At 44.3% G+C, this 21177-nt stretch overlaps 1 protein-coding gene across 1 annotated transcript in view; it reads right to left on the bottom strand.

Annotated features, from left to right (window-relative positions):
* SHOC2 (SHOC2 leucine rich repeat scaffold protein) overlaps window positions 1-6703 on the bottom strand; it is a 107898-nt gene extending 101195 nt beyond the window's left edge. Inside the window, exons 1-2 of the mRNA XM_065408025.1 lie at window positions 6651-6703; window positions 4583-4659 (exon numbers count right to left, since the gene is read on the bottom strand). The gene's annotated coding sequence lies outside the window, so the exon portion shown is untranslated. The remainder of the gene's footprint in view (window positions 1-4582; window positions 4660-6650) is intronic.
* Window positions 6704-21177: the final 14474 nt, after the last annotated feature.

Genomic DNA, 21177 nt, shown 5'->3' with positions numbered 1-21177 from the left:
TTCAGAACCCCCTTAAAAAATACTGCCAGCCATTAACAAGATCTATGTTCAAATAAAGAGTCTATTTTAAAACACCAACAGGCTAGGCAGTAAGAGAGTGAACCAAGATGTGCTGCAATATTTAGGCAGCCATTATAATGTAAATGTGTAAGGTATTAAAAAGTCTATATAAGGTGCACAGCTTCTGTGGTCTATATATATATATATATAATGCCAAAAGAACGAACAATCAGAATCCATACATAATGATAAGCTTCTGAGTATTGGGGTACACAGGTCCATTGAACCAGACCATGTCTGTGTAATCATTATGATTCCACAGGCATACTGTCTTATGGATCACATCATATACCCTGCCCACACTTTGGATGTGTGCCACTTTAAGAGGCAGACATAGGCACACAAAGTACTGGTGTGAGAAAGGTAAGAGTAAACTACATCCAATTTGCTCTGAACATCACGTTTCCCATGATGAACATTTAGGCTCCCATATAGCTTGTGTCACAAATAATATCCCTTTTAGCAGGATGATTGCCACTTGCAGCCAAGTGTCAAGTTTTAAATATAAACTCTTTTCAAAATATATTTACATGATTTTCATATGATGAAGTGTACTCTTCAGCACAAGAATGTTCACAACAAAAGGGTTATGTATTTCATGCAACTTAAAATTCAATATATATTTAGAAAACAAAGATGCACTTTAACATCACCAGCACACAGACTACAAGCTATTCTTTGGCACACACGGGAAGGGAACTCAGAAGGAAAAGTTAAAACTGTTCAAGCTTTTCCTATTTCTTACTTTTCAAAGGACTGTGATGTGTCTAAATAATTAACAGTAAACTAACAAAATGCTAAAAGAACTAAGGATACAGGCATGCCAAAATCATTAGAAGAGCTCTTTGAGCATCCACAGTGGGACCAATTTACACTACTTCAGGGTATTCTAGCATGTTTTAGCTCTAAGCAGCAGCATGTATCACTTTACGAGATCATGTACTGTAATATTTTCCTTACAATATACCACAGATTCTTCTTACTCTGTACTGATCTTTACAGGGCTGAAATTAACTATCTGATGTGAAGTCTGAGGCTTTTAAAAAGAATTACAAACACAGCACAATCTATTTATTTATTTTTAAAGAGAAACACATATATTACCTAGAGGTTAAGGACGGTACAACTCCTTTGTAATCAGAGCCATCTCTTTATAAAGAAATACTATGCTGAACAGAGTTTGATTCCAGAATATGCCCCTATTTAAAGAGAGGTTTAGTACTATATCAGGGGGTAGCCGTGTTAGTCTGTATCTACAAAAACAAAAAACAACAAGGAGTCTGGTGGCACCTTAAAGACTAACAGATTTATTTGGGCATAAGCTTTCATGGGTAAAAACCTCATCCGAAGAAGTGAGGTTTTTACCCACGAAAGCTTATGCCCAAATAAATCTGTTAGTCTTTAAGGTGCCACCAGACTCCTTGTTGTTTTAGTACCATGTTACCTAAATAACATTGGACCTCGGTAGTGCAGGCACAGTGAGCATAAAAAATTAAAATGTTAGTACCTCAAATATTACTTTATCATCACATGCTACAAGTTGTATCTCAATACATTTTGTAACATACCAAACTGTATTTCAGACACAGAAAATTTGTAATGTAAACAAGGATTATTTTAGTCTTTACAAGCTTGATGGGGAGGCTGCTAAATCTTCCATAGCATCAGTTCCTTTCCTCCCCCACCAAAAAAATCTCCATAAAGAAATGCAGTCATCTCCTCCAAGATAAAGCACAATGCAATGTGTAATCAAAATTAAATATATGGCTATAAAAAAGAGAAAGGGAAAAATACAAGGATTTGTTCAATCCAAAAAGCATCCACAACCAACCACCCCAGGAAACAGCTACACATAATAAACTTCAGATAATTTCAGAAAACCTGCTGATCCATCATCAGGACTTGTTAACAGTACTTCCCAACAGTGGGTTAAATTAACATTTGGGCTAGTGCAACATATCAACATTTACCTAACACCCCCCGCCAAGGATGTAGCCAGAAGCCTCACACTGCTGCCACACTACCAAGGTAACCTGTACCAGACACAGCAAGCATCAAGCTCCTCTGAAAGACACTGAAAAAGCCAACACCTAACTGAGGATAGGAAAAGAGAAAGCCATCAGAATCTGATGGGAGAGGGAGATAATTGAGGGAACCATCCCAGCTGTAGCTAGGTGGAGAGAAGAGGAAAGAGACAATCCCCATCACAAACAATGAGGAGTCCTTGTGGCACCTGAGAGACTAACAAATTTATTTGGGCATAAGCTTTCGTGGGCTAGAACCCATCAGATGCATGAAATGGAAAATACAGGAGCAGGTATAAATACATGAAAGGATGGGAGTTGCCTTACCAAGTGTGAGGTGAGTCTAACGAGAGAATTCACTTAACAGCAGGATACCAAGGGAGGACCAAGTGCAGTTAGCGTGGAGGGCAATTCTTCATCATTCCTCAGAAGTTTGGAAAAGCCAGTAGCAAGGGAGAATTCTCGGTATTTAATTATCATTCAAATTTAAATGATAAAGGCTGATATTTTAGCCACATCTGAAAATGTTCAAATACTCTCCCAGTGAGAATTTTATTCCCTTATTGTAAAATGCAATCTTTCCAAAAGATACTATTCTTGGACCCTGAGCACATCTTCCCCACCAATCTTTAGATATCTATTAGACAAGGCTGATACCAATGTAAAATTTGATCCCTGTCTAGTTTTACATTCTTAATCCAGTTAAGATATGGACGTGTACATACCTAACGTTCTTTACTAAACAGCCCTAGACATGGTGTACATATATTACACACACACACGCTAGTGAACAGTTCCTTCATGATGACAATACTGAAATAAGGACCATCATACATTCTTTCAGCAGAAATGCTCATTTCATAGAAAGCCATGATCATGTAACAACAAATCCAAGGATTTCCTAATGGGAGCACACACAATGAAAATGTTAAAAGAAAACCACATGCAGAAAGCTACAAAAAATATTCATTGGTCAGATGGAAGCCTTTCAATAATCTAGTGTTCTTAAAGTAGAGTACTTCCATTAGTGTGATTTAATTGTCAAGATAACAAAGGAATGCCCCTCCCCATATCCCTTGCCTTACAGATATGTCATGTTGGGAAGATACAACTATACCAGGATCAGCAGCTAGTCACAACCAGTACTATTTACCAACCCTACCTCTGCTGTTATGTGATGTAGAGGATTCTACTTTACATTTCTATAAAAAGTAGAATAGGGAATATTATGTTGCTCTGATTCTGACAAAACATGGGAAAAGCATTCCCTTTTCAAATGAGGAATCCAAGATACATCAACTATGTTTTTTGTTCAAAATCATCGTGCTTTATTATCAGATTATACGTAGGTGATTGTTGCCTGATCATTTCACTTGTTACATCTACAGAAATCCAGCCCCTCAGCAAAACAAGTTTATATATAATGTTTAACATGAACTGAAAGGATCCAGCTGCAACCTCCTAAATCTTTCATTTTACTTGCTCAGAGCTCAAGATTAACCAAACAGGAAATCAAAATATTCAAGCTCAAATCTTTTTAACAAGAATTGACAATATTAGGGTTTTTTTTAAAAAAAATTGGAATGTATCTACAATACAGTATTAAACTTTCAAGATGCAGAAATCCTTTTAAGAAATCAGCGTGAGGTTATATTGAGATCATTATGCAAGCTATGCTTAAAATATGGCTGTACATGTTGTATTACTTAATATGACCACCACCTTCTTCAGGCCCTTAATTTTATAAATAGATGCATCCAATAATACCTAAAGATAGATCGATCGATCTATAGTTCCATGAAAAGTGTGTGATTTTTTTCCTATTAGAAACTATATGTATATGTATATGTATATGTATATGTATATGTGTGTATATATACACATACATACACACACACACATATACATACATACACCAAAGTAATTTGTCAAAAAATCATTGGCTAATTTTTGTTTCAGCAATTTTTGGTTCCAAAATGCTGAGACTGTGTCACTACTGCAGCAATTACAATACATGCAATTAAAATTCAATCATTAATATTCTGCCGTGAAAAGGTCTTTGTGCACACGCATGCATAATTACATAAAATGCATGCTTTCACAGTCCATATCAATTTCAAAGACATTAACTAAAAATTACAATTAGCATAATCTTTTACTACTTTTTAATTTAATATATAATGACATTTTTTAAATTTCCATATCTACTCTTATAAATCCCTGTGCAGTCTGAACGCAATATTTCTCCATTAAACTTAAGTCATGCTGAACTGCTACGTAGTTCACATACAAACACAACTGTAGTCAAGTATATGCAACAACCCAATACAATTATGATTACTATAACTCTCTAGTGACTTAAAGATATATTTCTGTAATTTACATAGACAATGAACACGCTTTTTACAACCTCATGTGTATTAGAAGCTGTCACTAAATGTTCTTCAAAACACATCTATAGTTCAGATACAAAAATTATTTGATTGCAGAATACATACTTTTAAAGAGAAGCTTTTTGTATGGCTCCAACAGAATTGCCACAAAATAAATGCAGTGAAACAGGAAAATGTCACACCTATATGAAAAGATGGGGGGAGAGGTATAGCTAGTAAAGCCACATAGTAGATGTAATGATTACCCTGAATGTCAGGTAAACATTACTCTGTATGTTAGTTGCTACTAAACACATACATAAAGCATCTTTAATTTCTCTTCAGCCTGCTCACAATATTTTGGTCGGAGGGAAGACAGGGTTGTAAAAACTGTGCTTCCTTATTTTTTTAATATCACCATTTCACTATATGAAGAAGACAATGTATCATAAAGTAGTATCCCAAGCTGCAGGGAGGCAGGACACCACTGATTAAGTGCTAACTATACACTAAAGAAATTCACACTCGGGCACACAATATGCAGTAATTTGAGTTCATCCCACCTGCTCATAAACCTAGAGGCTATACAGCTGATCCGTACCATAGCTAGCAAACAAATGCCAGGCAAAGGTTTATTAACATTGTTCCCTGCAAACCAGGGGGCAACACACAATATATTTTTAAATGATGACTGCTATGTTTTGTCTCCTGCAAGTGTTTGAACCTGCCCATAACCAGTTTCTGGAAAGGGTTTCCCCTAATAATTATAAAGCTGACAACACCCCTCACTTTGTTTATAGCGGGGGTGGGGAGGGAGCACATAGAAGATATATTTTTAAAGCATGACACCATGGCATTTATTTCAAAACCAATAGCCACCATATCCAGGCCCACCCTTCTCCCAATAAGCTTGTTTTACCTGCTCATAAAGGGGCCTTAGTGCCTTTGTGTTTGGGGCTTCCTGCTTCTGCTCTCTACCATCTCGGCTGTTCCTGCTTCTTCTGTCTTGCTGCCTTTTAGGCCCAGCCCCTGCCTGCTGTCAGCAACGGCAGCCTCAGCCCTCCCTGGCAGCAGCAAGTGATGTGAGAGTGTCTGTAGCTAGTGCTACAGAACATACTCAACAACCTTTTCACCACCACAGCAGCCTCTCCAGTCCCTTCTCTCTCCACCCTGCCCTCTGCCTTAAGCCACTGCCACTGGCTTCGCCTCCACACGCAGCCTCAGCTGTCTCCCACACAGCCCCACTAGCTCACCCCTACCCCACCCCTATTCTCCCAACCCGACTCCCTCCACCCCCTATTCCCCCATCTCCCACTCCCCATGTTTGAGCCCCTCCATTCCCCGATCCCCTTCATTCACTAGCCTCCTAACCCCCCAACTCCCTCCACCCACCAGCCCCTATTCCCTAACCCCCAGCCCCAACTCCCTCTACTCCCCAGCCCCCTATTTCCGAACCCCTCCACCCCAGCCCCCTATTCCCTAACCCCCAACTCCCTCCACCCCAGCTCCCTATTCCGACCCCCACCCCCAACTGCCTCCACCCCCTATTCCCTAACCCCCCAGCCTCAACTCCCTCTACCCTCGAACTCCTCCACCCCAGCCCCCTATTCCCAAACCAGAACTCCCTCTTCCCTAACCCCCACCCCAACTGCCTCCACCCCCAGCCCTCTATTCCCGAACCCCTCCACCCCAGCCCCTATTCCCAAACCCCAACTCCCTCTTCCCTAACCCCCACCCCAACTGCCTCCACCCCCAGCCCCCAATTCCCAACCCCCCACCCCCTATTCCCACACCCCCCAGCCCCAAATCCCTCTACCTCCCAGCCCCCTATTCCCTAATCCCAACTCCGTCTTCCTTAATCCCCACCCCAACTGCCTCCACCTCCCAACCCCTATTCCCGAACCCCTCCACCCCCAGCCCTATTCCCTACCCTAACCCCCCAGCTCCAACCCCTCCACTCCCGAGCCCTCAATTCCCGAGCCCTCAATTCCCTAACCCCCACCCCCCAACTGCCTCCAAACCTAGCCCCCTATTCTCCACCCCCTGCTGCAGCCCCACCGAGCTCATCCCCACACCCCTAGCCCCCCTCTCACACCCAAGCTTGCTTCGCCGTGCCAACCGCCCAGCCCCCCGCCTCTCCACACAACCCTCCCTCGGTGACCCCTGCCCCCCACGACTGCCCAGCCCCACTCACCGTGAGGGATCCACCATCCTCCACAGCCACTCTCAGGCCCGGCCCCGCCGCCCCCCCTGCCGGCCGCCGTCACCGCGCACCGACCCGTCACGGGACTCCCCACCCACAGGCCTCAGCTACACCATAGAGAGCGGCAGGTAGAGCGCCGCATGGCGCCGCCATCTTGGATTAGGGCGGAAGTGCCCTTGTTGCCATGGGCAACCGCTGGGCAATGACAGTGGGGGGGGGGTTAAAAAAGGGGGTTAAAATAAAGGAAAATGGTAAATGCTACAAGGCAGCGAGTAAAAAATAATGAAAAAAAAGACAAAAATAGCCATGTTCCCACTCCCCCACCACATCTTGCATCTGAAGAAGTGAGGTTCTTACCCACGAAAGCTTATGCTCCCAATACTTCTGTTAGTCTTAAAGGTGCCACAGGACCCTCTGTTGCTTTCCCCCACCACAGACACTCACGAGCCCTAGCCTGGCCTAACGAGGGGCCTCAGGATGTAACACCCCATCCCCTTCCCAACACCATCAGAAGCCCCACAGGCCAACACCCACCACTCTCTGCCATGAGCAGCCCCTTCTTTTACTAGTGTTCTGACAGTACTTGGTCTATCACCTTAGCGAGCTCGGGACAATCTAGTCCAGCCTCCCTGACCCTGCTCTGGGCGTTAGCGGGGGTCTCTAATACACGGATTCAGAGCTTTCTCCCCCTCTCTAAGCATGCAGTGGACAGGTGTTAGTCCCACAAAACCATCCCTCCATGCAAGCACTCCCTCGTTAAATAGACGTTAATGAACGCCAACTCTTGCCACTCTATCCCATGGCTCACAGTGTTGGCTGTTTGTCTGGAAGCCCCAGCTGCTGGAATCAGGAGACTGAGTGCAAATCTCAGCTTTCATTTAAAAAAAATAGCAAGTGGTTGCATAGAAAAGCTGGAAAACGTGACTCGTGCCCCCTCAAGGCTCAGAAACTGGAAAGCCCTTAAAAAGATCCCAATTTTTTTTTTTAATAACATAAGAACAGCCATACTGGGTCAGACCAATAGTCCATCTAGCCCAGTATCCTGTCTTCCGCCAGTGATCAGTGCCAGCTGCCTCAGATGGAATGAACAGAACAGGGCAATTATCGAGTGATCCATCCCATTGTCCAGTCCGAGCTTCTAGCAGTCAGAGGTTTAGGGACACCCAGAGCATGGTGTTGCATCCCTAAGTCATAGTGGCTAATAGCCATTGATGGACCTATCCTCCATGAACTTATCTAATTCTTTTTTTGAACCCAGTTATACTTTTGGCCTTCCCAGCATCCTCTGCAGCAGTGAATTAATGCACAGGTCCATGGAGCCCCCGGCTCTGGCTGCGGGCCCCAGACTCCAGCCGTGAGGCTTCAGGCTCGGACCCTGGAATCCCGACCGCAGGCTTTGGGATCCGGCCACATAGCGGCAAGCTCTGGCCCTGAGCTTAAATCTCCCCCTCCTCCCCCCGCCACTGCCCCTGGCCCCTGCTGCCTCCTCTGGCCCCAGGCGTTGGCTGTGCAATGGTGGGCTCTGTTCCCCAGCCACAGGTGGGCTCCAGCCACAGGCTCATCATCCTTCTCCCATCGCCCCTTGTCCCCGCTGCCTTCTCCAGCCACCAGCCATGCAGCAGTGGGCTCTGGCCCCGGGCTCACTACCCCCATCACCCCTGAGCCCCATTGCCTTCTCCAGCTCTGACCCCCAGCCATGCGGCAGTGGGTGCTGGCCCTGGGTTCAACCCTCCCCCCCATTGCCCCTGGCCCCCACTGCCGCCCCCATCCCCTCCCCCTTCTCCCTTCCCCCACTGCCTCCTCCAGCACCGGGCTTAAGCCGCATGCTCCATCCCCCACTGCAGGACTTTGGGCTTGGGCCCCATGATCTGGCCATGGGGCCTCATGCTCTCTGGCTCCGGCCCCGAGCTCTGGCCCCCGGCCATGCAGCGGTGGGTGCTGGCCCTGGGCTCACACCCCCAATCAACCCTGGCCCCCACAGCCGCCCCATCTCCTCCCCCTCCTCCCCATGGCCTCTGGCCCCTATCCATTCCCCGCATCACCCCTGGCTCCTGCTGCCTCCCTGCCCACCTCCCCATCCAGGGCTTAATTTGTCCCCGGGGTTGCTGGGGCTGAGTAAGTCTGCTGTGAAAAGTGATATTTGTATGTTTGTTAATGTCACTTTTCACAACAGACTTAGTAGCTAGCTGGGAGGCTGTGAAGAGTGATGTTAACATACAAGTTAAACTGGAAAAGATGGGGATCGATATGAAATTCCAGAGGTGGATAAAGAACTGGTTAAAGGGGAGACTGCAGCGGGTAGTACTGAAAGGTGAACTGTCGGGTTGGACGGAGGTCACCAGTGGGGTTCCTCAAGGTTCGGTTTTGGGTCCGATTTTATTCAATCTATTCGTTACTGACCTCAGAACCGAATGTAGGAGTGGGCTGATAAAGTTTGCGGATGACACAAAGTTGGGAGGTATTGCCAATTCGGAGAAGGATCGGGATATTCTGCAGGGAGACTTGGATGACCTTGTAAATTGGAGTAACAATAATAGGATGAGATTTAATAGTGAGAAGTGTAAGGTGATGCATTTAGGGATGACTAATAAAAATTTTAGTTATAAGTTAGGGACGCATAGGTTGGAAGTGACGGAGGAGGAGAAGGACCTCGGAGTCCTGGTTGATCGCAGGATGACTATGAGTCGGCAATGTGACGTGGCTGTGAAAAAAGCTAATGCGATTTTGGGATGCGTTAGGCGAGGTATTTCTAGTAGGGACAGGGAGGTGCTGCTTCCGTTATACAAGGCGCTGGTGAGACCTCATTTGGAGTACTGTGTGCAGTTCTGGTCTCCTATGTTTAAAAAGGATGAACTCAAACTGGAACGGGTACAGAGAAGGGCCACTAGGATGATCCGAGGAATGGAAAACCTTTCCTATGAAAGGAGACTCGAGGAGCTCAGTTTGTTTAGCCTAACCAAAAGAAGGCTGAGGGGGGATATGATTGCTCTCTTTAAATATATCAAAGGGATTAATACCAAGGAGGGAGAGGAATTATTTCAGCTCAGTAGTAATATGGACACGAGAACGAATGGATATAAACTGGCCGTGGGGAAGTTTAGGCTTGAAATTAGAAGAAGGTTTCTAACCGTCAGAGGGGTGAAATTTTGGAACAGCCTTCCGAGGGAAACGGTGGGGGCGAAAGACCTTTCTGGCTTCAAGATTAGGCTTGATAAGTTTATGGAGGGAATGGTTTGAAGGGATAACGTGATTTTAGTCAATTAGGCATTAACGTGCCATCGCGGGTAAAATGAGGGTCCGGCTGTAGAATCTTGCCTGTATGCTCGGGATTCTGCTGATCGCCATATTTGGGGTCGGGAAGGAATTTTCCTCCAGGGTAGATTGGCAGAGGCCCTGGAGGTTTTTCGCCTTCCTCCGCAGCATAGGGCAGGGGTCGCAGGCTGGAAGATTCTGTTGTGGGTGGGTCAGCTTTTGTGGCCTGCATCATGCGGGAGGTCAGACTAGATGACCATATTGGTCCTTTCTGACCTTAAAGTCTATGAGTCTATGAGTCTAGGTAGCAAGTCTTTAAAAAAAAAAAAAAAACAACAACCAAAAAAGCAAAAGAAATAACAACAAAAAAGACAAGAACGTGCAAAGCACCTTAATTGTTTTCTATTCTGTTTAGGTACAGTAAAGAATAGAGACAACTGTACATTTTTATTACTGAGTCTGCAAAAAGAAAAACCCTACATAAATAAATTACAATGATTTGGGCATGGATATGTGTATATTTATTTTTCCTAAAGTTAATTAAGTATTTTAGGGAAAAGTGTCAGAGCAGCCACCAGCAAGAGTCACAGCCGCTGGTGAGAGTCTCCCCCTGCATAATGGTCAGGTTTAAGAAAATTGTGGGAGATGCAAGAACCACTTGTTGACCTCTGAACGACTGACTCTTGTAATACCAGTGTTGTCCAGATTAGCAGTGAACATCTTTGTGTTATGGTATGGATAATATCTAGCCATATTAATTGTCTATGTGGAAACATTGAGCAGTTAATTTAGGTATAATGAACTGGGATATGATTTGCTTCATTATTGCAGTGTGTAAACAGTGAATGGAGTCTTTGTATTAATGCGTTCTGATATATTCATATTTTTAATAGGGGCCCAAATGTTCTTTTTGTCCAGGGCCCCAATAAATTTTAATCTGTCTCTGATCCGTGGACAACGAGTTCCACAGGTAAAATATCTCATGATTTTTAAGCCAATCTCATGATTTCTTTGGGGCCTGACTCTTGATTTTTGAACTAGCACAGTTTTAAACAGTCTGACTCAAATCCCCTCCTTCTTCAGTTGCTGAGACTTCAGTCTCTTAGTTACAATGTCACAATTTCTAGACCCGTTCAGAAAATTGCTGTCAAAATAATGTTAATGTTGCCTCTCCAAGCAGTAACAGGTCTTTGTGAACCAATTTCCTGTTTGGAGCAGAAATTGGTGACATTGCGGTAAGCAAATACATCCTTCTATTTGTTTATTTACAAGATATACACAGGTCCGGTTTTTTGAAACAGGGGTGGTAACAAATCCCATTCAGGAACACAGGCACCACTGCTCTGTCCCAAAGAAGCAGCTTTCTTCCTCTGCCTCGCTCCACAGACCCATAAAAACTCATAGCCAAAACTGACTGCAGTTGAACACACAGGCTTTCTGCAACAACTGGTAGCTCAACATATAGTTTAAAACCCATATGATTTCAACGCATGGCCCTTGCTCTAGCCCCACCTCTAAGACTACAAAGTCTGAAAGCCATGCATCTGGGTGTCAATCTTCCTTTTGCTTAGCTGCTTTCCAACACAAAAAGAATGTAACTAAGGTTTCCCTGCATGATTAGGAGAATCCATAATTGCATCAATGACTGCCGATGACAATCTATTACCCTATTATGAAAAATGGGAACATTTCTCCCATTTTCTCCCCAGCTGTAATAATGTATCTACTACTCCAGTCCCCATCCTGTCCTTCAGGGTACACATGACCTGAAATACTAATGTAATTAACAAAACAAAACAAAACCTTTCAGTCATTATACGCATCATAATAATATTAAAAGACTCAAATCAAATTTTCCCCATTGCAGGTCATGGTTAACTACTGTTCTGACATTGCAGGGATAGAGTGGAAAAATTTTAAATATTTTGCTGCAGAATGGAAACTGTCCCTGGCCGGCATTCATTATGACCTTACAGCAAGGTACTTTGCATTATGTTTACATCAGATCTTACAAGCTATGCAGGGTCAGGCTACCACTGAAAGGAACATGTGGGTACTGCAGGAAGTGATTTTGGCTGTGCAGCAGGATGACAACCTTCCTTCTGAGTCCATAATGAATGTATATTCTGCAGCCTGGTGATGAGCACTCTCTGCTGCTGGAGCTATCTTCTTTCGTATGGCATGGAAAAGCAAGCTCCCAATGCTCATTATTACACACCCCGTGACATTTTTGCCCAAGAGCAGGGCTTTAGCCTCAGTGTAGGGCATGATGTTAAACTGCATCCTCCACTGCCTTGTGGATACTTCCTGGTTGAAGAAAGGCTAAGGGGTCTCACCCCCAACAGAAAAGGCACTCACGCTAAAGTGAAAGGCAGATGGCTGCTCTGTCTAGGTTGCTCTCTGACAGAAGCTACAACTTTTGTGTCACTGAACGTCCAGACTCACTCTGGCCTTTGGATTCTGGCTCAGTGGTCATGGGCAGCGGGTAGCATAGGCAGGGGAAGGCTGTGCCTCCTCAAACAGTCCCATGCTCCGCCCCAAGGCCCCCTCCTGCTTGTCGCTAGTTGGCCCCAGCCCAGGCAGGCTGCTCCTCTTCTGGGAAGCCTGCTGAGGCTGGGGCTGGAGCTGGGGCTAGGGCGGCTGGGATTGGGTGGCTGGGGGGGGGGGGGGCGCGTGCTGCCCACCCAATGCTCCAGGGTCGGGGGGGGGGGGGAAGCACCGCCCACTCGGTGCTCTGGGGCTGGTGGGACCACGCGCCACCCACTGGGCGCTCTGGGGCTGGAGGTGCTTGGGTGGCCTGGGGCTGGGCAGGACTGGCGGCCATGGGGGGCGCTCTAGGCTTCCCTGGGGGAAGGGGGGCAGGGCCTCAGGTGGAAGGGGTGGGCCAGGCCAGGAGCTAGTCTCCCCGATACTGTGGTTCACCCACCGCCATGTCATTGGTCTAAAGGGGGGGTGACAAGTCATTGGCAGCCTCCAGTCCTCCATAACTTTGCCTAGGCATATGCGCTGAAGGTCTTGGCAAGATGGTCACAGGAATCTGAGAGAGAGGCATGGGGGCCCTGGGGCAGCTTCCAAGAATTCCATGCAGCCCTGTTTCTGGATGGCCTGCTTGCCTCATGTGAGAGTGACCCTAGAAAAGGTGGGTCAAACAAGTCCTGCCTCATTGTTTACATCCTGGCTCAACTGTATTTATAAACAGAATTGCTTGCTGGAATATTCGGACTTTAACCCCTGAATACGACTTTGACCTGAATTCGGACTGGAAGAAAATGGCAATGTTGAGTAACAAACCTGCATCTTTCAAAACTAATAGTGCAGCTCTTTTGGAAACTCGCTTCTCAGATACAGGCTTCATAAGGGAGAAGGACTACACCATTTACTGGCATGGGAAACCTGAGGGAGTAAGGAGAGAGTATGGTGTAGATTTTGCTATCAGAAAAGAACGTATGTCATCATGTGATGTTCCAATTGCAGTGTCCTTATATATCATGACACTTCGAGTTAGTTTAGAGAAGGGATTCATCAACCTCGTCAGTGTCTATGCTCCAACTCTGCAGGCTAGTGATGAGGAGAAGGATAGTTTTTACCAACAGCTAGAAGAATTGATCAGCAGGATTCCATGGAAGGAACCCATCTTAGGACTTGGAGACTTCAATGCAAGAGTTGGGTCCAGTGCGGACATCTGGCCTGGGATTCTGGGTAGGCCTGGCATTGGATGTAGGAATGACAATGGTCAGAGAGTTCTCGAGCTCTGTGCCAGTCAAGGCTTATCAGTGACCACCTTCTTTGCTGGAAACATCAGAAGAACATCATCGTGGAGACACTTGAGGTTCAAGCACTGGCACCAGCTGGACTTGGTACTGACGAAATGTACATATTTGAAAGATATCTTACATACACGATCCTTCCAAAGCACAGACTGTGACACAGTCCACTCTCTTGTCTGCTGCAAAGTGAAATTTCAAGCTAAGAAGATCCACCATAATAAAACTGTCATACAACCTCGTATTGACTTGTGCTGAATCAATTATCCTCTCAAGAAATAGCTTTTTAATGAAGAAGTAGCAAAGACAGCCAGAATGAATGAAACTGCTTCAGATGCAGGGACGTCCTGAAGACAATTATGTACAATGCGGCAATCAAGAGTTTTGGAAAGAATACCAAGAAAAATGTTGAATGGTTCATAGACCATTTGGAGATACTGCTGCCACTCATTGAGAGGAAAAGCTCTGCCTTGATCACCTACAAATCTACTCCTATTACTGATTCGCTCAACAACCTAAGAGAAGCTCATAAGGTTGTTCAAATAACTTCCAGGAGGTGTGCTCAAGGATTTTGGCTGGGTCTCTGCAACAGCATCCAATGGGCGGCTGATGCAGGTGCCCTCATACAACCGTCTACTGTCATTAGAAAGGCCATTGGGCCAATAAAGAACAAGACATCTCCACTGAAAGATGTGGATGGCAATTTTATAACTTGTAAAGGGAAGCAAATGGAGAGGTGGATTGAGCACTATGGAATGATATACTCAAGGGAGTCTGTAGTAGACCAGCGTGTGTTAGATGAATTGCCTGGGTTTGAAGTTATACTTTGTTGGATGCCAAACCTACACTAGAGGAACCTGAACAAAGCATCAAAAAGATTCTTCAGGACAACAACAAAGCTTCAGGCACTGGCTATCTACCTGCTGAAAGCTACAAATGTGCAAAGACTTGCTGCAAAGATTGCACGAGGTATTGCTACTCTGTTGGAAGGAAGAAACTGTTCTGCAAGATTTTAAGGATGCTCCTTTCATCCAACTCTATAAAAACCAAGGAGACAGAAGTGTTTTTAATAAATAATACAGAGGTATATCTCTTCTTAATATCGTGGGGAAAATCTTAAGCTGTATTCTTTTACCTAGACTTCAAACTTTAGCTGAGAGAATCAATCCTGAGAGCCAGTGTGGCTTCCGCTCGGGAAGGTCCACCATAGACATGGTCTTCTCTGTAAGACAACGGCAGGAAATGTGCAGAGATACGTGTATTCCATTGCACCTGGCTTTTATAGATTTAACAAAAGCCTTTGACAGGCCTAGTCAGTCAGGGCTTTATATTGTTCTGAAGAAGCTTGGTTGTCCACCTATATTGCTAAACCTTGTGGAATCCTTACATAATAGCATGAAGGCAATTGTAATGTATGAAAACTGAGAGTCTGATTCATTTAAAATCAACAATGAAGGGTTGCGTACTGTCTTCTACATTTTAAAATATTTACTTCTCATTACTGCTTCAACATGCGTTCCATGATGTTCGAGAGGATGTCTATCTTAGCACTAGACTTGATGGAGGTTTGTTTAACATTACAAGGTTCAGAGCTAAGATGAAGGTGATTGAGATCATCATAAAGGACCTATTGTATGCAGCCTTTGCGGCTCATAGTGTTGATGCCCTACAACATCTTATTACCAAATTTTCTGATTCACACAAAATCTTTGGGCTAGAAATAAACTTGAAGAAGACTTATCATGCACCAAGGCTCTTCAGAACCAGTTCCACATATCACCATAGATCAGTGGTGAGCAATCTGTGGCCCGTCAGGACAAGCTGCTGGTGGGCCACCAGATCATTTGTTGACATTTCCACGGCCACTTCCCGCAGCTCCCATTGGCCGAGAACGGCGAACCGCGGCCACTGGGAGCTGCAGGTGGCCGTTCACATGTAAACAAATGGTCTGGCAGCCCACCAGTGGCTTGACCTGACGGGCCACGGGTTGCCCACGACTGCCTTAGATGGTATTCATCTAGATGTTGTTGACCAATTTTGTTATGTTGGCTCTACTGTTACCAGCAATGTAGATCTTGATGCTGAGCTTACTAGTAGCAAAGCAGCCAGGAACTATGGTCTTTTGCAAGACAGAGCCGGGAACAATAACAAATTCTCAACTAAAGTGAAAATCCATATTTATGAAATGTGCTTTATCCACTCTTCTAAATGGCTGAGAAACATGGATGATGACTTACACCAAACATACCAAACGACTAAACAGTTTTCGTATCATTGGCTTGCAGGATCTCAAAGAGTGTGCTGTACTCTGAAGCTCAGAAAGAGAGGCATACCGCTGCACAGATTTCAGGATGTTTGTGAAGATGATTTAGTATCCTTTTGAATTCTGTGGATGATTGGGAAAGTGCAGAATGCCATCCTGGTTGACAGAATCAGTCTGTAGATGGAGTGAGGCATTGCCAGGCAGACTGGATCAAGCTTTGTGATGATTGGAGTCAGAGGAGGAAAGAATCTGCTGCTCAGATTCAGAGCACTGCTAGTGCATGGGTGTGCCCTACCTTTTTGATGGGACTGCCGCTTGCACATCGGGCTCAGCAGCCATCAAAGAACTCATCGGCGTATACACCATGCTCTGTAAAGAACGACAGTGCCATTGACAGCCACATTATAACTTGGGCAGTTACAACTAGATTCCCCCTTCAAGTTCAACTGAATTCTTTACTTCTAGACCAACTGCTATGTTAAACTGTACTCTGTGCTGGCTCTTAAATTGTCCGAAGTGGGGAAAGATCCCAGAATGTCATTTTAACCTATAAACATGTTATGTAAAACTGTTGTTAAAAAGCACAGAATGGGGGTCAAAGAAATGGTGTAAACCATGGACCTGGTATGCATGTACTTACCTTTACGCCCAAGGTACCTCATCCAAAGCCCATTGGAGTCTTTTAATTTACTTGTGGGCTTTGATCAGGCCCATGACAGCCCTATTGAATTCAGTGGGACTACTCAAGTGTGTAAAATTAAGTCCCTGCAGAAATTTTTGCAGGAACAAAGCCATGAACTACTCATGTGTGTAAAGTTAAGCACATGTGTTAGTGTATCCTGAATCAGGCCACAAATTTGTTTTGACAAAGTAATTGCTAATTAGGATTTTTCAGGGCTCCTGGTAAGGTATCACAGATATAGCAGTTTGGCAAGGTACAAGCAATTCTTGCTTGCCAGGAGTGGCTAATTGGGTCACATGTTGTGCCGTACGGTCTTCCAGGAATAGATCCTCCTGTGCTTACCCTGGCGGGCCGGGCCAGTTTTATTTACCTGCTGACACGGCAGGTTCGGCCGATCGCGGCCCCCACTGGCCGCGGTTCGCCGTCCCGGGCCAATGGGGGCGTCAGCAGGTAAATAAAAGTGGCCCGGCCCGCCAGGGTGCTTACCCTGGCGATCCGCGTGCCGAACGTTGCCGACCCCTGGTCTAGTCTGATGATGTGTGGTCTGAGACACAAGCAGGGCTGATCAGCATTTGAATGTAGGAGGAGACCTTACCACCTTGAAAGCACTGCTTTTTTTAAATTATTTAAATTTATTGGCTCTTTTCCAAGCTGAACAGTCTCAGTCTTTTTAATCTCTCCTCATATGGAAGCAGTTCCATACCCTAATCATTTTTATTACTTATACTTTACTTTTTTTGCTCTTTTCTGTACTTTTTCCAATTCTTTTTTGAGATGGGGTAACCGGAACAGTACATAGTATTTAAGGTATTGGCTACCATGGATTCATATTGTGACAATGATATTTCCTGTCTCATTATCTATTCTTTTCCTAATGGTTCTTACCATTCTGTTAGCTTTTTTGACTGCTGTTGCACATTGAGTGGATTTTTTCAGAGAACTATCCACGACTCCAAGATACCTTTATTGAGTAGTAACAGCTAATTTAGACTCCATCATTTTGTATGTATAGCTGGGATTATGTTTTCCATTGTGCATTACTTTGCATTCATCAACATTGAATTTCATTTTCTATTTTGTTGCTCCATCACCCAGTTTTGTGAGATTCTTTTGTAACTCTTTGCAGTCTGCATTGGACTTAACTATCTTGAGTAATTTAGTATTGTCCGCAAACTTTGCCACCTCATTATTTACCCCTGTTGCCAGATCATTTATGAATATGTTGAATAGGACTGGTCCCAGTACAGATCCTTGGGGGACCTCACTATTTACCTCTCGCTCCTGCGAAAAATGGCCATTGATTCCTACACTTTGCTTCCTGTCTTTTAACCAGTTACTGATCCATGGGAGGACCTTCCTTCTTATCCCATGACTGCTTACTTTGCTTAAGAATTTTTGGCGAAGGAGCAAGTCAAAGGCTTTCAGCAAGTCCAAATACACTATACCCACTGGATCACCCTTGTCCACATGTTTGTTGACATCTTCAAAGCATTCTAATAGATTGGTGATGCACGATTTCCCTACACAAGCCCTGTTGACTTTTCCCCAACAAATCATGTTCATCTACATGTCTGATAATTCTGTTCTTTACTATATTTTCAACCAATTTGCTAGTACTGAAATTAGGCTTACTGTAATTGCCAGGATCACCTCGGGACTCTTAAAAAAAAAATCGGCATTACATTAGCTATCCTCCAGTCCTCAATACAGAGGTTGATTTAGCAATAGGTTACATACCAGAGGATATGTATGATCTGTAATTTCATATTTGAGTTCCTTCAGAACTCTTGGTTGAATACTACCTGGTCCTGGTAACATATTACTCTTTAATTTAGTGATTTGTTCCAAAACCTCCTCTACTGACACCTCAATCTGGGACAGTTCCTCAGATTTGTCACCTAAAATGAAAGGTTCAAGTATGTGAATCTCCCTCACATTCTCTGCAGTGAAGACTGATGCAAATAATTCATTTAGCTTCTCCGCAATGGCCTTGTCTTCCTTGAGTGCTCTTTTAGCACGTTGATTGTCCAGTGGTCCCACTGATTCTTTGGCAGTCTTCCTGCTTCTGATGTCCTTAAAAAAATGCTGTTACGTTTTGTGTCTTTTGCTAGCTGCTCTTCGAATTCTGTTTTGGCCTGTCTAATTATACTTTTACACTTGACTCACCAGAGTTTATATTCCTTTATGAGTCTATTTTCCTCAATGACATATAAACCTGTCTAAAGTATGTTCAGCAAAAGATGTATTGTCGGTGAGGTGAAGTAATCTCTTGCTCATTTACATTGTTTGTAAGGGTGACTTGGAAATCTAAACTGTTTGAACTGGCTGACTCTCAATTTGCATGATGGAAGTTTAACTTGCTTGATAGCCTATTGGATTTGCAATTTTCCTTTCCTCTAAATCAAAAGTGGACTGAGAGTGTATTATGGAGCCACAAAAACTTAGGAGGACACAGATGCTGATTTGATCTTTTTCAAGACTTTAGAGTTCTGGGTGCCTGAAACAAGACTAGATAATTATGCTTGATGTAGGATTAGAAACGGAGAATTTGCTTCAAGCTGTTCAAAGCTAGACCCGATCTTTCAGTTTAGTTGCGTCTTGAAACCAGATTAATTGTATGAATAGGAGTGCCAATTACTGTACATATTATTGCCCTATACATCTAATTTGTTTAGACCAATGCATGAAATGCTCAGTACAGTTAGTGCATTATTTACAAAAGAAAGATGTTATTCCCTGAAAGGGAGACTGCAACATAAGATATAATCTAATCACTACTCTTGTTACAAAGAAGAGTAAATCACTCTAAAAACACCTTTATATTTTAGACATATCTATTATAACATATAGAAAATAATTAATTAAAAGAACAAGCTGCCATCTTGAATCTGGATGACACTGGAAAATGATGCATGAGACACAGGAAATTCTGCTCACCATCTGAATGCACGGGAGAGAAACAGGCAAATTTCTGGGCTAAATGTTCCCAAGTGCCAGACTGTACGTGCCTGCAAGGTGCAGCGAAGGCAAGGAATGCAGGGACACAGAGAAGGGCTATCACCTGTCAGAAGAAAAAGTGTAGGAGCAAAAGTGTTGAAAAATCAGAAGTTGTGGGAGCCAGAATGTGTGATGTATGTGCTGGGGTGGGTGTGAAAGGAATGGTGCAGCTGCTTCTGTCCTGTGCAACTGCTGGCATCAGTCCACTTTCACTATACAAATTAGGTATTGATGTCCATTTCTATTGTCTTAAGAGCATCTTGTTTGTTCAATGTGCCTCCGTCTCTCTCAGATGCAAAACACAGTATCGCATATATGTCAAAGATTATGTAACTCCTCTGCTAAATTCTACGGCAAGTCATGCTTAATGATGGTTGGGTTCCCAAAGGAAGTGGACTGGACTGCATTACTGGCATGTGCCAAGTTGCATTATGTCAACACTCTTGCTTTACAGTAATCAAGCTCTTTCATTTCTACACTACAATGCAATGTGCCACAACCAAAGAACAGGTCAACTATGTTTCAAACCACGTGCTTATTACATTTCACACATTACTGCCACCCTCTCCAACATTGCGTGTGCATTTTCTATTTTGCTTTTTTCATGCACAAGGAGTATTCGTCAACTGTTACTACGGTGCCCATTTTGCTCATCCCTAATGTCTGACAGGGCTAAAACTAAGGACTCATTACTGAATTCTTCTGATGTGGCTCAGATTTGCTTCTGCTAGGTGGTGTTTTTTGTCTTTGAAGATTTATTAGCCCCACGCATGCTGCTATAGCATGACACATGGCAGTGCTGGTATAAAAGTAGCATATGTTTCTCTTCAGACACCAGGTTAATAAAGGACTAAATTCTGCCCCCTGCCATTTACAGGAGTAAGTGGGGGTGGCCCCATACTCTCACAAAGCAGGACATTGTACTGACCTTACTGATCCTCCAATCTTCAAGCAGACACAGGAGGGGTTCAGAGCAACTTCTCTGCAGTCAGAATGGAGCGGGTTAAATTACTTACTCAAGGCCACAGATGGAAATAGTGTCAGTGCCAGGACTAGAAATCATCACTTTTGGAAGCTCCACCATTCGAACTGTGGTATACGTACGGATCAGGAACTAAGCGTGTTTGGCAGTGTCAACATTTCAGGGTAGCTGCACCTCCATGGTCCACTCCAGGAATGCCCAGTCAGGACTCAGGTCTTTAGCCATCACCTGTCTCAGCAGGGACCATTCTTCCACTCCTTTCTGACTGAGGGTTTTAAGTCTTCACAGCTCCCAGCCTTACACTGTGATATCCCCCTGTGATAGGGTGTGCTCCCAACCAGTCCTGAGAGAACTGAATTAGGCCAGGTGAGCTCAATCAGCCAATTAAGCTGTAGGCAGGGGAGACTTAGGCTGTGTGGAGGGCACTAATAAGAAGGAAGCTCACTTGTGAGAGAACATAAAGTCTGGAGGTTGGCAACAGTAAAGGGGAGGCTACAGGGAGTAAGCTACCAGTCTGGCTCCCTGAGGTAAGAAAAAAGTAAGGAAGTGGGGGAAATTACCCCCTGAGAAAGAGTTTA

This window comes from Emys orbicularis, chromosome 7 (assembly GCF_028017835.1).
Source record: "Emys orbicularis isolate rEmyOrb1 chromosome 7, rEmyOrb1.hap1, whole genome shotgun sequence".
NCBI classification, from domain to species: Eukaryota; Metazoa; Chordata; order Testudines; family Emydidae; genus Emys; species Emys orbicularis.
This window is presented reverse-complemented; position numbering and strand designations above follow the sequence as displayed.